The sequence below is a fragment of the Euprymna scolopes genome, chromosome 21, assembly GCF_053919585.1.
Source record: "Euprymna scolopes isolate OS-2025 chromosome 21, ASM5391958v1, whole genome shotgun sequence".
Lineage (NCBI taxonomy): Eukaryota > Metazoa > Mollusca > Cephalopoda > Sepiida > Sepiolidae > Euprymna > Euprymna scolopes.
Window position 1 is genome coordinate 51,130,814 of NC_136502.1, and position 16,656 is coordinate 51,147,469.

Here is a 16,656-nt window from a genome sequence, read left to right on the forward strand (position 1 = left end):
CGTACCTTATGAGCAGTAGCGATTATTAAAACTTGTGAGACTAGGAAAGGCTCCCACAATTTTTCCTACGAAGGAATTGTGGGAGCCTTTCCTAGTCTCACACAAAAACACACGTTCACATCTCAAGCCATATTACTTGTCATATACATACGCACACACAAATATATGCGCGCACGTCCACGCATGCACATATATTCACGTTCGCGTACATACACTCACATTCACGTGTATACACACACACACACACACACACACACACACACTAACGTACGCACATGTATGCACAGATGGACAACGTCACTTCCGTTTTAAAGGAAATCCACTCATGCGCAAAAGACCACCAGAAACAATTATATAAGCAAGAGCAATAAGCAGCATCTTCCTTTTTTGACTTAGCTCTTGAGCTGAGCGGTCGTCGGACCATTGCCCCCCCCCACCTTTCGGGGTGCCCGTGTGCGTCACGTCCCCTGCTACTCTGTATGGGGAACGAGCTAACAGACAGTACGTACACTTTACACGTTTTCTATCTCCATGGCCTGGATTGACTTTTTCTCACTTTCTCTCTTTCTCTCTCTGCGACAATAGACTTTCCTTCTCACCAGTAAACAGCGAGAGACACAAGCCAATCTAAACACGTGTAGTACCCTTTTCTTTCACTTGTTTCTTCACGAAATAAATTTCTGTTCGTTTAATTCAATTTAACATGTAGTTCATCTCTTTCTCAATGTAATTCATTTCTCATATTTTGTATGACTGGGGGATATGTATAATATATCCATCAGTCCACTACAAACTGCTTTATGGGACAATAACCCCATGACTGTCATAAAATTAATAGAAGCAGGCCTATCCACTGAAAATTACGTCATGCCTGAAGAACAAACAAGCTCTGTCGAACAGTCACACTGTCGAAAATGAATGATATATTTTCTTACAAAAAGTATTTAAAAAACGTATAAAAATCCAATGAAAAAGAGGAAAATAAGGAACACAATTCATACTAAAACTAAACTTATTCAATAGTAATTCACAAAAAAGGAGAAAAACAAGATATAAAATTTGTTAATTATTTTCTTAAATATTGCATTTAAAAAAATATAATACAATTTTATTTATACTGAAACTTAACTTTACTTAATATAAATTAATCAAAATACAAACATTATGTATGTAAAAATATGCATGTTTGAAGCAGGAGACAATCAACTGCGGCAAAACTCGAATTGGAGAATTAGTTAAATTAAATCTAACGATACACAATTAATGTAAGCGAACGATAAATAATTCTAAAAAGGAAAAACCATAGGAAAATGTAAAATGAAAACAGTTTATATTCCAACAAATAATTTAAATTCAGAAGTATTTCTTTTAAAATTAAACTCATAAAAAAAGTCTATTGCATAATTGTACGAATGCATTTCTAAATAATAACATTATTTCAGCACGGTTCGTATTCTGCATATATATTAAAAATTGTCCGTCATGATTTCGTCCTGACCACGCAAGATAAAATATTTCATTTGTAGGGCAATTAGGAAACAACACCGGTGAGTGGTTTTCCTTGACTTGGTAAGCAGATAGGTGATGAGGGGTTCGAGAAAGCACCTTCTCCTGTACGGTGGATCAAAACCCATGTGAGAGAAAGCATGCAACTTTACAGAGGAGAACACACTTATCCTTCATATTCGATACAAGCCTTCTATTGGCGAAACATATCCATCCTATCAATGATAGAAGTCTCCACCCAGTGTGTGAATTATGAACATTTGTATTGTTCTGTTATGTTGTGTGACTTGTCCGTATTGCATTTGTCACTGTGTTGTGTTAATTAATGTCTATATTTGTATTTAGGTTATGTCTAGTTAGTTATTATACATAATTTATGCATGTGAAGTATTTTCTGTTTCAGATTAATTAAGTTAACTATGCGACGGCAATACCTGCAACATTGGTGACCCCGACGTGATTGCAAACATGCAACGTTTGTTGACATCTTATATAACATTGGTGACTCCAACTCAGAACACTTGTAACTAAAATATTTTCAAAATAAATAAATATGAGAAAACCGTCTCAATTTAAAAGTTTACTCTTTTCTCTGAAAGCAAATACTGACTGTGAGACACTGTAATTAACAGTGGTACCCCCAAACACAGCGCATGTATAGTAACAATAAAAAAGAAAACTGTGTAACTTTAAAACTTATTTTTTCCTTTAAAAACATTCTAAATACGTATTTAGTAAGTTAAAACTAAAAGTAAGATTGACGCACGAATTTGTAGGATAAATAAATTTATAAAAAAAAAATGTTTTCGTAGATATATAGTAATAAAAACAATTTGTGGCAAGATTTATTTCAGAAATTTCTTATCTCCATTTTAAATATGGCCGTCTCTCTTCTTCTCCAACTTACACTTAGCGCCTGCCTCGTGATTGGATTATGTAAACGGCTACGTCACACCCTGCCTACCTCTTTTCCTCATACATCATTGAGTGTCTGTTTCTCCTGCTACTATATTAGGAGGCACTGTGTGTGGTACTAGATGTGAACAAACAAACAAACAAACAAAAAAGACAAATAAGTAATAAAAAAAATCAAATCTCGTCGCCAACATTCAGTTTGAAGTTTATATATATCGGCAGTAGAGTGAAAAGCATATCTTATTTTTCTTTTATTAATATTATTGGAATTTTTTCCTTGTTATCTTTGTACACATTTTTGTGAATTTTTCCATTGATTTCTGCCTTTGGATTATTATGTACCATCTTCTTCCAATAACGGGGTTTCCTTGGATTTTACTTGTACAAATGGAAATTCAATTAACTTTCTTGAAGTTATATATTTGGATTTTACCGTCACCGGATTATTTATCTTCCACCTGACTATTCATTCATGTGTAATCACCTTTTTCTTCACCATATTTCCTCTGCTTCACTTTTTTTGTTTTCAAGTAAGATCTTTGACTTACTTGTTGTTTCATCAAATACTTCTGCATGCAAAATCCGATACCGCATTTTGCTAATTCCTACCCTCTGATGAGAAGGAAAGTATTTCTTCGAAACTCCGCGGATAAAGGACTATCCACTTATCTAGTGTTTCCTTTTCAGATTGAATATGTTTTTAACACATTTCAAAGTGTTTTTTAACATGTTTTATTAACTGTTTGCTCGTATATATATATATATATATATTAGGCACCGCCAAAACTGGGGGGGGGGGCAGGTCAGTACTTTTTGACGGACCGTCTTTTTAAAAATTTACCAAAAATCAGGTAATTATCCGATCAATACGAAATTTTCAGCGATTATTAGGAGAAGAATGAACTTTATAACAGTGTACTTATTTTTCATAAACGATATATATATATATATATATATATATATATATATATATATATATATATATATATATATATATATATATATTTAGCTTACAAACCCCCCCTTGTTTTGAAGTGGGAACAAATATGCTTAAAATAATCATCTGAAACTGAACACAAGATATTGTGTTGTTGTATGAGACGGAATTATAGATTAAAAAAAATTGTTTGCATACCTTATTTTGACGTCTGAATATCAAAACTTCGATTGTGTTTAATTTTTTTTTTTTTACATCGGCATCACCACATTATCAAGGCCAAGAGGCCACTCAAGGATAAGGGTTAAAGAGTGTACAGTAGAAATTGGACAATATAGTAATCATTAGTAATGAAAATTTGGTAAATTTGATAACTTATATGGAACGGCTCATCAAGAACTTATTTACGTTAGACTTGAAGACAACCATATTGTAGTCAGTGGAAAGCAGGAAAACGGAAGACAATTCCACAGGCGTGCAGTTCTAAGAAAAAAGCTTTGTTCATGGAATCTACGTTTAGGTTTAGGCACAGATAAAGAGTGGGGGGAATTATTGATAGTGTTTACAGCTAGACGAGTGTTTCTTGTGAAAGTTTGGCGAGGGGGGACCATAGATTGAAGCTCAGTCGAACACCTTCCATGAAAATAACGATACATCAGAGACAAACTCGCAACATCTCTTCTGTGAGATAGAGGTTGCAAGGAAGAGAAAAGGACATCTACGAGGCTACGAAGTCTATTTTGAACTCTATCAAGGCAGGCCAAGTCCTTTCTAGCAGCTCCTGCCCAGATGTGGCAACAGTATTCCATCCTTGGACGTACCTGGCTCTTATATAGATAGAGAATATAGGATCGATAGAAAGATCACACCATTTTTCCAGCGGCCTTGGCAACAGATTTGATGTACGTGTTCCATTTAAGATCAGGAGTAATGGTCAAGCCAAGAAGCTTGTCAAAACTTGAGGCCTCCTGAAGACGAGAGCCATTCATTTCAATTGATGCCAGATGTGGATCAGAATGTTGATGATGTAAAGAGAGAAGCTTGGTTTTAGATGCATTAAAAGTAACCAGCCACTCCTTACCCCATTGTATTACGTGCTCAAGATCAGAGGAGAGAGAATTGGAGAGAACTTGGTCGTTTACTGTCTTAGATGTGCTACCATAAATGGTAGTGTCGTCAGCATAGATGTCTACAAATGATGTAAGGATGTGATTTGGAAGATCATTAATGTAGATCAGGAAAAGAGTTGGGCCCAGGATGGACCCCTGAGGGACACCGGCATTAATACTGTGAGCTTCTGATTTTTGCCCCTCAACTACTACTCTTATGAACCTATCAGAAAGAAATGATTTAATAATTGAGAAGACATTTCCATAGCTAGAGATCTTATGAAGTAAACCTTTATGCCATACCCTATCAAAGGCCTTAAATATGTCAAGAGCAATTGCCCTAGAAAGGTTGCCTCCGTCGAGAGATTTGCTAATCCTATGAGATATAACTGTAAGCACATCTGCTGTAGATCTAGCAGAATGGAAACCATATTGAGTGTCACTAAGAAGATTATTTTTGTTGAGATGGTTGATTACTTCTGTATTTAACACAGATTCCAGCAACTTACTCATGACGCACAGGAGACTTATTGGCCTGTACTGAGAGGGGGATGAGCGATCACCTGAATTCTTAAATACAGGGCATACTGATGAAATTTTCCAGGGAGATGGGAAGCTATTCTCCTTAAGACAGCGTTTAAACAGTTTTGTTTGCTTTACTGGAATCAAGGTTTTTGATTAGCTTGGCAACATCACGTACAGATATACGTATGTCACATAGCGTGTTTTCTGATGCAGGAGGAAATATTGGGGGTTGGCGGCCTTGATCGCAAAGGGTAGAATTAACTGCAAAGTTCTTGACAAAGAGTTTGGCTTTGTCTGATGCTGACGAGATTACCTCAGGTCCATTGATAATAGTTGGGATGGAGCACACACTTCTGTTCAGGATTCTGTTTGCTATTTGCCAAAACTGGTGGGAACCAAGCCGCTGCTCAGCTACTTTGGACTTAACAGATTGAGCATACAACTCTCTTGCATTCTTTATTACTTTCTTACAATGGTTGCTGGCAGTACTGAAAGCGACTTGCGTTTTCATACATCTATTACGTTGGAAACAGTGGAAAAAGTGATTTCTGTGCGCAATGGCAGCAGCACATTCTGGAGAGAACCATGGCTGGCTGTTAGGTTTTTACTGAAACTTTTTCGAGGGTATGAAACGGTCAATACCTACAATTAACCATTCCGTCAGGTCTAATACTATAGAGGACACATCCTTTTTAAACATGGAATGCAGAGGTAGATCAGATATAAATGTACGGAAGCTATCCCAGTCAGCCTTAGTGTATCGATATACTGTACGATGGAGAGGTACGTCTGGGGACTTATTACATTTTATTTTTATCTTAATTGATACAACAGAGTGGTCGGAAGATCCAAGAGGCGACAGAACAGAAACTGAACATAGTTCAGGGCAAGTTGTGAGAAAAAGGTCTAGTAGGCTCGCATACTGGCCGTCATTGTCGGGCACATGGGTGGGTTCCTGAACAATCTGAGTGAGGTCATAGGCAATGGAGAAATCATGACAGAACCTCCCCTCATCATCGGTCTTGTTAGAGTGGGTTAACCATTCGACGTTGTGAACATTGAAGTCACCACATACGTGAATGTTAGCTGAAGGATAAGCAGATAGGACTTGGTCAATTTTCTCAGATATGCTTTGAAAGATAGTAACTCCGCTGTTATGGGGGCGATAGAGAGTAAATATAAATGCCGTAGTGTGAGCTAAAGCAACCCGGAAGCACATGTAGGGTAAGTTAGGATCTTCCCTGGAGATGTCCCTACCACATGGAAAGTTATCCCTAATATAGGCACATATTCCATGCCCATGGCGATCTTGGGAGTCAGATTTAGAAGTTAAGTTTGAGTATCCTTTAATTGCGAACTCTTCTAGGGAAATAGCCTGTCCAATGCCAGTTTCACTTAAAAATAAAAGGTCGGTTTAGTCTCCTGTAATTGGGTTTCAACCTCTGGAAGGTTAGAACGTAGACCCCTGATGTTGGAGAAGGAGACATGGTAGTAGGGGTCTACGTTGGAAGTTGGAGAACTGGGTTTAATCGTGTATTTTTTCTTGAAACTTGTCATGATTAATTTTTGGAATTTGTGGACTAGGTCGTCAGATTTACTTAGAGCAGGACAGAGAGGGGAAACAAAGAGAGAAAAAGAAACGAAGAATTTTTTAAATTTTTTTATTTGTAGCTAATCATAAGGTAAAGCCGTAACAATTACCCACTAGTATGGCATCGAGAGGCCCCACCAGAAGCTACTGCATGGTCCAGAATCCATTCACCAAATGGCAATACAGCAGCCCCAGTACTTTGCACCTGCTGATAGGACAGCCTCCTTAGTGGTTAATCCAAGGTTCGGGTCCCTGACTATCAGGCGGATAACGTCAGCCCAGACAAAACGTTTACCTCCAGCACCCTTACTAGTGACATGGCTACAAGGATAGACATAGAAACAGAAAATCTCCGCCATCTCTGCCAACTGTTCGCGCAAAATACGGCCAACCTAGAAAACAGCTTTTTCTTCTCCCTTTGTCAGAAAAATCACTCATTAAAAAATGAGGACTGAGGGACAAATAAGAAGAAGCGAGAGTAACAGGAGCTGCTGATAACGCATCCACAATGCGTTTTCTACTCTCCATTAAAAAAAAAAGAAAAACTATTAAGTATTGTACTTAATAAAATCCAACAGACATGTTTAAGAGAAAGTATGGTGATAGATTCCCCTCTCACGAATGAGTACAAATTCGTAATCTATTTTTGCAGTCAACTTGGTAGATAAATAAACATTTATGGACGAGAAGAAAAAAAAAGCTAGCATTTAATAAAACAGAAATGCATAAATTAAATACTGAAATAAAATGGAGTTATTAATATTTGAATCTAAAAATAAAAAGTATGATTAAAATTGAAATCACTTATCTCAACAAAAACACGTCCGTCTCCAAAATGTAAACTGAAATGCGGAATTTACGTTAATTATCCCGCTTTTGAGTTTTGAAGTGTGAAATTCGGTGAATATGTTAAGTAAAATAATTAATTTAAGTTAAGCAAAACAAAAAAAAATTTTTTTAAATATTTATACAAAAAAAAGCCATTTAAACATTTTTGATAAATAAATTAAAATTTTTTTTTAGCGAACCGAATAATGCATGACCATTATTAAACAGGGCATGCTTTGAATAATCGATACAAAAAAAAAAAATTCGATAAATATTGTGCCCTTTGTGTTAAAAATAGAATTATTTTTTCGATCCCGTTTGAAAACGTTTGCCGCCTGTCGACTACGGTGGACCAAACGCGCTGAAATAATTTTTTTTTATTCTGCTTTAAATTGCCCCCCCCCCATTTTGGGGAGCCTGGCCCCCACACACATACACATTAAAAACCAAACTCATACAAATGGTCACCCATCTGGTACTGGCCAGCCTCAGCTTAATAATACATTGAAATTTTCGTCACTGAAAAATAAGTTTTTTTTTTTGCCTGTTTGGTCTTCCATAGTTTTCTTCTTATCAAACGCAAACGTAAACAGTGTCGATCTAGACTCTAGATCGACGCGAAATATCTGGTTACCTATATGAATAAGTGGAATTATTTGAAATTCAGGTACTTATATAATAATATTTTTTCATATTCTCTTAGAAAAGCATCCTAAATCTTAGTTAGACAATAAATAAATAAATTAATTATTTCAAAAACCTTTTTTCTTTTTAAATATTTATGTACGTTTTTTGTGCAAGACAAAAAATGTCAATTGTAAACTTTTGGGGAAATTTTACCATTTAAAATTTGATTAAAAATAGTAGAAAAGTTTTACATTATTCTGTTTTCTATATGATAAAATTCAGGGCTTTATCTTTCTGGAAAAAAAAAAGTTACTCAGAAATAATGGATTTTAATAAATGTAATTTCGTTTTAAAAAACAACAACAACTAGATTTTGCGATATATATATATATATATATATATATATATATATATATATATATATATATATATATATATATATATATAAGGATTAGAGCACTCTGATTGCAAACATTGTTTCAGCAGTCATGTTGGCATTGACTGGTACAGACTCCTGAGACGATTGAAGGGAAAGTAAAGCCTACGAGGGTAGACCCCCCCCCCCCCCCGAGAGTGATCAGGACTATACACTGCTCCAAGACCAACAAATTTAAAATTTACTTTCAGACTGATTGTCGATGACATATCTCCGACTGGTACAAAAAGGAAGGGTATCTTTACCATTATTATGCAGTGATTAAAAAGTAACATAAACATTTGAAAACTACTTTCTTACAAAAATTCGAAGATTATTTAATACTCGCATTAGAGGTTTTTTTTTGTCGATTTTATAATAATAATAAAAAAAAAGCAGAAGCAACTAATTTCTCATCTTTACAAACACATAAAAATAAACTTAGAATTATAAAATAATAATTATCTCGATAGTAAACGGTAAAATTGTTAAACATTACAACGTTTGAATATTTCGTGTAAAAACGGGACACATTTTATGATACACCGTGTAATCAGTTTTTTTTTTGTTTTGTTAATGTTACTAAGTTGAAGAGTTCAGTGAACTTTACCGATAGCCTATCACAGGACTTTCTATAACAAGTAAGTATTCCTTAATCATTGCTAGACTCAAGTTGTACACATAGATTCGAAAAAGTTGTCAAAAAACAAATATAGAACAAATAAATGTTATCAAAGGCAAGATAAGTTACTTTTCTACCTACCTGGATATATTTTTTGTGTTTGTATTCAGTGTAACATGTTTATTCAGCTCGAAAAACATGCAGTGTTTACCGATGTATTGGAAAATTCAAAATGGCAGCCGACTCTCTCTCGGAGAGGGTACGTTTGGGAAAAGGTATTATAAATAATAAACTAGACAAAATACTGTTAGAAAACAACCGAATACATGTCAACTTATGTCACGGTAACATATATTGAGCGAATTTCTAACAGTATTTTGTCTAGTTTATTATTTATAATACCTTTTTCGAATCTATGTGTACAGTAATACAAACCCAAAATGCCTTTTCGGCGGATTTCTTCTCTTCTTTCTTGCCCTATTCGATTATTATGTTAAAAAACATAATAATCGTTTGTTTTTTTTTGTTGTTGTTTTTAATTTCCAGAATCATCTTTTATTTTTTAATATAGATAACATTTCATTATTGAAAATGTATATTTATATCATGACAATAGTCGTAAAGATAACCAGAATAAGTTTAATATTTTTTACAAGTATATGCCAGCCAAATATGACGTACAAATATTTTAGAGGTGATATTAAATTATCCATTTTTTTTTCTTGCTTAAAATTGAAGTTTATTAATGTATTCGGTATTTAAATTAAATACAAAATTTCTTTATTGTTTGTTACTAAAAACAATTACTTTCGCAATATACTATATTCAAAATTACTATTGTACCTTAAAAAGTTTCTATTGCTTGCCAAATAAGACATTATTTAATTTTAAAAAAATAAAAACCGATTTTACTTTTACAATAAAAAAATAGAAATGTTTTAATATATTATTTTTTTATCACAAAAATTATTGTAACAGAATTTTGGGGGAATTTTTGACACCACAAACACAAAACTGCGAATAAAATATAAAAAAAACTCATAATTTCTCTTTTAAAAATGGTTTGTTTAATTTCTTTATGGAAATATACTTCCTAAATAAACTATTAAAGTTGTTTAAAAATAATAGAAATATTTTTTACTTTTTAAAAATAGTGTTTTTACCATTATTATGTAGTGATTTAATACTTACATTAGAGTAAAATAAACTGTCGAATTATAATGAGAATAAAATGTGGCATATAATTCGTGTAGCTTAATTGCCATATATATTTTAGTAACTTATTATATACATATATATTTAGTTATAATTCAGCCGAAATTATACATTCTAAAATATAATTCAGCCGAAAATATACATTCTAAAATTGGAGGTATGTGTTGGAGAGGGAATTAATTCAGTCGAAAACATCCATTCTAAAATTGTGGGTATGTGTTGGAGAGGGGATTAATTCAGCCGAAAATGTACATTCTAAAATTGTGGGTAGGTGTTGGAGAGGAAATTAATTCAGCCGAAAATATCCATATTAAAATTGTGGGTATGTGTTGGAGAGGAGATTAATTCAGCCGAAAATCTACATTCTAAAATTGTGGGTATGTGTCGGAGAGGGAATTAATGCAGCCGAAAATATACATTCTAAAATTGTGGGTATGTGTTGGAGAGGAGATTTATTCAGCCGAAAATATCCATTCTAAAATTGTGGGTATGTGTTGGAGAGGGAATTAATGCAGCCGAAAATATACATTCTGAAATTGTGGGTATGTGTCGGAGAGGGGATTAATTCAGCCGAAAATATACATTCTAAAATTGTGGGTAGGTGTCGGAGAGGGGATTAATTCAGCCGAAAATATCCATTCTAAAATTGTGGGTATGTGTTGGAGAGGGAATTAATGCAGCCGAAAATATCCATTCTAAAATTGTGGGTATGTGTCGGAGAGGAAATTAATTCAGCCGAAAATATACATTCTAAAATTATGGGTATGTGTCGGAGAGGGGATTAATTCAGCCGAAAATATCCATTCTAAAATTGTGGGTATGTGTTGGAGAGGAAATTAATGCAGCCGAAAATATCCATTCTAAAATTGTGGGTATGTGTCGGAGAGGAAATTAATTCAGCCGAAAATATACATTCTAAAATTGTGGGTAGGTGTTGGAGAGGAAATTAATTCAGCCGAAAATATCCATTCTAAAATTGTGGGTATGTGTTGGAGAGGAAATTAATGCAGCCGAAAATATACATTCTAAAATTGTGGGTATGTGTCGGAGAGGAAATTAATTCAGCCGAAAATATACATTCTAAAATTGTGGGTAGGTGTTGGAGAGGAAATTAATTCAGCCGAAAATATACATTCTAAAATTGTGGGTATGTGTTGGAGAGGAAATTAATTCAGCCGAAAATATCCATTCTAAAATTGTGGGTATGTATTGGAGAGGGGATTAATTCAGCCGAAAATATACATTCTAAAATTGTGGGTATGTGTTGGAGAGGGGATTAATTCAGCCGAAAATATCCATTCTAAAATTGTGGGTATGTGTTGGAGAGGAAATTAATGCAGCCGAAAATATCCATTCTAAAATTGTGGGTATGTGTCGGAGAGGAAATTAATTCAGCCGAAAATATACATTCTAAAATTGTGGGTAGGTTTTGGAGAGGAAATTAATTCAGCCGAAAATATCCATTCTAAAATTGTGGGTATGTGTTGGAGAGGAAATTAATGCAGCCGAAAGTATCCATGCTAAAATTGTGGGTATGTGTCGGAGAGGAAATTAATTCAGCCGAAAATATACATTCTAAAATTGTGGGTATGTGTTGGAGAGGAAATTAATTCAGCCGAAAATATCCATTCTAAAATTGTGGGTATGTGTTGGAGAGGAAATTAATGCAGCCGAAAATATACATTCTAAAATTGTGGGTATGTGTCGGAGAGGAAATTAATTCAGCCGAAAATATACATTCTAAAATTATGGGTATGTGTTGGAGAGAGGATTAATTCAGCCGAAAATATCCATTCTAAAATTGTGGGTATGTGTCGGAGAGGAAATTAATTCAGCCGAAAATATACATTCTAAAATTGTGGGTAGGTGTTGGAGAGGAAATTAATTCAGCCGAAAATATACATTCTAAAATTGTGGGTATGTATTGGAGAGGGGATTAATTCAGCCGAAAATATACATTCTAAAATTGTGGGTATGTATTGGAGAGGGGATTAATTCAGCCGAAAATATCCATTCTAAAATTGTGGGTAGGTGTTGGAGAGGGAATTAATGCAGCCGAAAATATCCATTCTAAAATTGTGGGTATGTGTTGGAGAGGGGATTAATTCAGCCGAAAATATCCATTCTAAAATTGTGGGTATGTGTCGGAGAGAAAATTAATGCAGCCGAAAATATACATTCTAAAATTGTGGGTATGTATTGGAGAGGGGATTAATTCAGCCGAAAATATACATTCTAAAATTGTGGGTATGTGTTGGAGAGGGGATTAATTCATCCGAAAATATACATTCTAAAATTGTGGGTATGTGTCGGAGAGGAAATTAATTCAGCCGAAAATATACATTCTAAAATTGTGGGTAGGTGTTGGAGAGGAAATTAATTCAGCCGAAAATATACATTCTAAAATTGTGGGTATGTATTGGAGAGGGGATTAATTCAGCCGAAAATATACATTCTAAAATTGTGGGTATGTGTTGGAGAGGGAATTAATGCAGCCGAAAATATCCATTCTAAAATTTTGTGTATGTGTTGGAGAGGGGATTCATTCAGCCGAAAATATACATTCTAAAATGTCGTTTTTACCATCAAGTTTTTAGCACTGTTTATATCAGCGTGTCTCTTTGGTTAATTATATATTAAAACAAATTGTGGATAAAATAATTACATTTTATTACATGTTAAATATTATAGCAAAACAAATGTACAGTATTTCCCAAAATACACACACACACACACGCAAGCCAAATGGATATGTCATTAAAAAATCGTTTACATATCCTGAAAACTCTGCATGTGATCGATAATTTTATATTAAATTCATATGTGAAATTAATCTCTGGCTTAAAATTCTAAAAAAAAATAAAAAGTAATGTTTTAGGTTGTTACGGTTGTTTACATGTAATCGGCTAACAAAGTAGAATTTTATTTTCAACCCAAAAATTCGATTTGCCTGTAAAACTTACTTGTTAAGTTAGAGATTTGAGAGAATTCTCTGAAATGTAGAGTTCTGAAAGTGAATTTTATAAAGACCAAAATGATCTTTGGTGGTCATAGTGTTGGAAAGCCATCATAATGAGGAAAGTTCCTTAGTTCATTTTGTATTACCTAGTATCAAGAAAATAGACACTGTGCATATCACTATTCTATCACATTTTAAAAGTGTCTTGTGAAATCACATATGTTTTTACATTTTTCACTTTTCATGCAACAAATATGAGAATGATATGATCGATATGTAATTATAGTCTTGAATATATGACTAGATCTGATGACATCATAGAAAATTAAATTATAACATTATAAAAGGATGTTTGAAGACCATTAAACTCCTTTGCTATGGTCATACTGAAAAAAAAATGGATAAAATTACTCGACTTAGTAGAACCGTTGATGCAAGATAGTTGATATATAAATTTTGTTTTGAATTAACGATTATCACCAATTGTAAAACTTTTAGTTTAATTATTTAGTTAAATTGTTGTTTTCATTTTTGGGAATGCAAACTGATAAGATGGAATTTTGCATAGTTGTGTAAAGATGATTTATACTGATAATTTAGTGCTTATCTGTGAATCATTGAAAGCCTTGTTAAGTTAAAGACTTCTTTGGAAATGTGTTATGAGTATTTCAATAATAAATGAATGTTTAAAAAGGACAGTGATTTTTATAATGAAGCATCAACCCACAAATTCGATTTCCCTGTAAAACAATGAAAACACTACTTATTAATTTAGAGATTTGGAAGTATTCTATTGGAAGTAAAGTTCTGAGTGAATTTTACAAGGACCAAAGTGACTTCAGTGTACGGCACAATCATGTTCATACACCAGTTCTCATCGGATCACCAAAGTTAAGCAACATTGAGCGTGGCCAGTACAAGATGGGTGACCATTTGGGAAGCCTAGGTTCTGTATGTACCTTCTGGGAAGGTTGGGCGTGGGGCCAGCACTCTTACCCCCCCAAAAAGAACTCCTTGCTACAAAAGCATCTACAAAGTTGTAGAAGGCTTATGCCCCTCCAGGGGTTCAAGGCTATGGTTGGGTGGATGGAAAGTGACGTTCAGTGGTTCTTATGTCGGAAAGTCGCCATAAAGAGGAAAGTTCCCTTGTTCGTTTTTTGTGATACATGAATACCAGAAAATAGAAACTGTGCACATCACTATTCTATCACATCTCTGGTGAAATCACATGATTGTTTTTACTTTTCTCGACTTTCCAACAATCATTATGTAACACTTTCAACAGTTTGTCATAAATTATACCCAATTTCTTTAAAATCGCAAAGCATCAATCTTATTAAAATATATCTTTTCATTATTGCACCCGCATATGTTAATAGAATGAGTGTAACTTTAAATAAAGAAATATAAAATACATCGAATCCATTACAAGTAGTCAACATCTCGCAGTTAAGTATGTTTATGCTCAGGATCTTTGCACAACTTTTGGAATATGCTTGAATATTGCACAATATTCCAATGGTTTTGAAATGGAATATAAAAGTCCATCTGTCATTACCTTCTCCTACAAATTACTTATGGTGATACCAGATCAGGCCAGTCTGAAGATACTGGCTTTCTGATCTAAAATTCATCAAAAATGTTATTTTTTTCTTTCTTGTTTTGAATAAAATATTGTAAATTTAATTCTACAATATGTTGATTTTTTCTACTTAAAATCATATATATATATATATATATATATATATATATATATATATATATATATATATATAATAATTTATTACATGTATGTTCTTACAGGTGGTCATGTGGCATATAAATGTACAATTAAGAAATTAGTCAAAAAAATTATTTTTATTCATTTGATTGAAAAAATAATTTTTGTATTTCATATTTTGTTTTTTAGGTATGTTTGTTCCATGTTTTTTAGGTATGTTTGTTCCATGTTTTTTAGGTATGTTTGTTCCATGTTTTTTAGGTATGTTTGTTCCATGTTTTTTAAGTATGTTTGTTCCATGTTCTTATTAAGTATGTTTGTTCCATGTTCTTATTAAGAATATACTTTTTTACATGACCCACTTTTTTATTTTCAGTCAATTTGGAGTCAACTGAAATTATTGTATGTTCATTCATGGATTTGGAACCTGATCTCAGAATGGAAGAAATTAAAATTATTGTATGCTCATACATAAATTAGGAATTATTATTACAGATTATCTGTAAATGTTTATTCACGCATTTGTGTGAATAAATATTTGCAGTTAATCTTTATTTATAAACAGCAAGAAATAGATGCTAAAGAAAATAAATTATTTTGTTTCGATTTAAATGTTCAAATTATATGACTTATTATTTTCCTCCAAACTTACAAAACAAACATGGAAAAATAGACTCTTGAGAAAAGCATGTGGCTTATAATTAATAATGTACCAACATAAATAAGAATTGACATGCATAAGGAAGCAACATCATTTATAAAGTGTGTTGTTTATCATTCACAAAACTCATTTTAAAATTAAGATACTCCAAGCCGCTGGAGAAATAATTATGTATTAAAGTGTGTTGTATAAGATTTTCACAGACAATTTTATGTAGGAAAACATTTTTTAGCTAAAATGTCTGACACAAAATCAATCCTAAAAGAAAACATGCCAAAACAGACTGGAGAGAAATCTTATAGTTGTGAAGTGTGTGGTGTATTATTTACATGGAAACATAATTTAAAGATGCACATGAAAAAACATACTGGAGAGAAATCGTATTCTTGTGAAGTGTGTGACTCAACATTTACAAGGGAAGATCATCTGAAGGCACACGTGCAAATACACACTGGAGAGAAACCTTATTCCTGTGATATTTGTTGGTCCTCATTTGGAACAAAATTTGATGTAAAGACTCATATGCGAATCCACACAGGAGAGAAACCATTTTCTTGTGGATTCTGTGGCTTGAGATTTAGAACCAAATCTGTTTTAAGGAGACATGAACGCAGTCACACTGGAGAGAAACCTTATTCTTGTGGAATATGTAAGTCATCTTTTACCAGAAAAGAGGGTTTAGCAACCCACATGAAAATCCACACTGAAATCTGTGATTTATCATTTTCACTAACACAGAATTTAGCAGCACACGGTCAAACACGCGCTGCAGAGAAACCTTATTCTTGTGAAATCTGTGATTTATCATTTGCAAAAAAAGGTAATTTAACAGCACACAGTCGAATACACACTGGTGAGAAACCTTTTTTCTGTAAAATCTGCAACTCCTCATTTACACGAAACAGTGATTTAAAGAGGCACGTGCGAACCAACAGTACTAGACACATTTCTCAAGTATCTTCAGTCTCTGAGGACAACAATTTGTTAGGATAACCTGACAACAATGATAAGCAGAGAATTTTTATG

The 16,656-nt window shown here is 33.5% G+C and overlaps 1 protein-coding gene across 3 annotated transcripts in view; it reads left to right on the plus strand.

The window, feature by feature from the left end:
• The window catches only part of LOC145242288 (uncharacterized), a 40,588-nt gene extending 25,007 nt beyond the window's left edge, over window positions 1–15,581 (plus strand). The window contains exons 1-2 of one of the 3 annotated variants that reach the window (XR_013862693.1): window positions 8,674–9,094; window positions 15,346–15,581. The gene's annotated coding sequence lies outside the window, so the exon portion shown is untranslated. Of the gene's footprint in view, window positions 1–1,909; window positions 3,206–8,673; window positions 9,095–15,345 lie in introns of those variants that run through there. The other 2 variants (XR_013862692.1, XR_013862691.1) reach the window with 2 other exon arrangements.
• The last annotated feature ends 1,075 nt before the right edge of the window (window positions 15,582–16,656 follow it).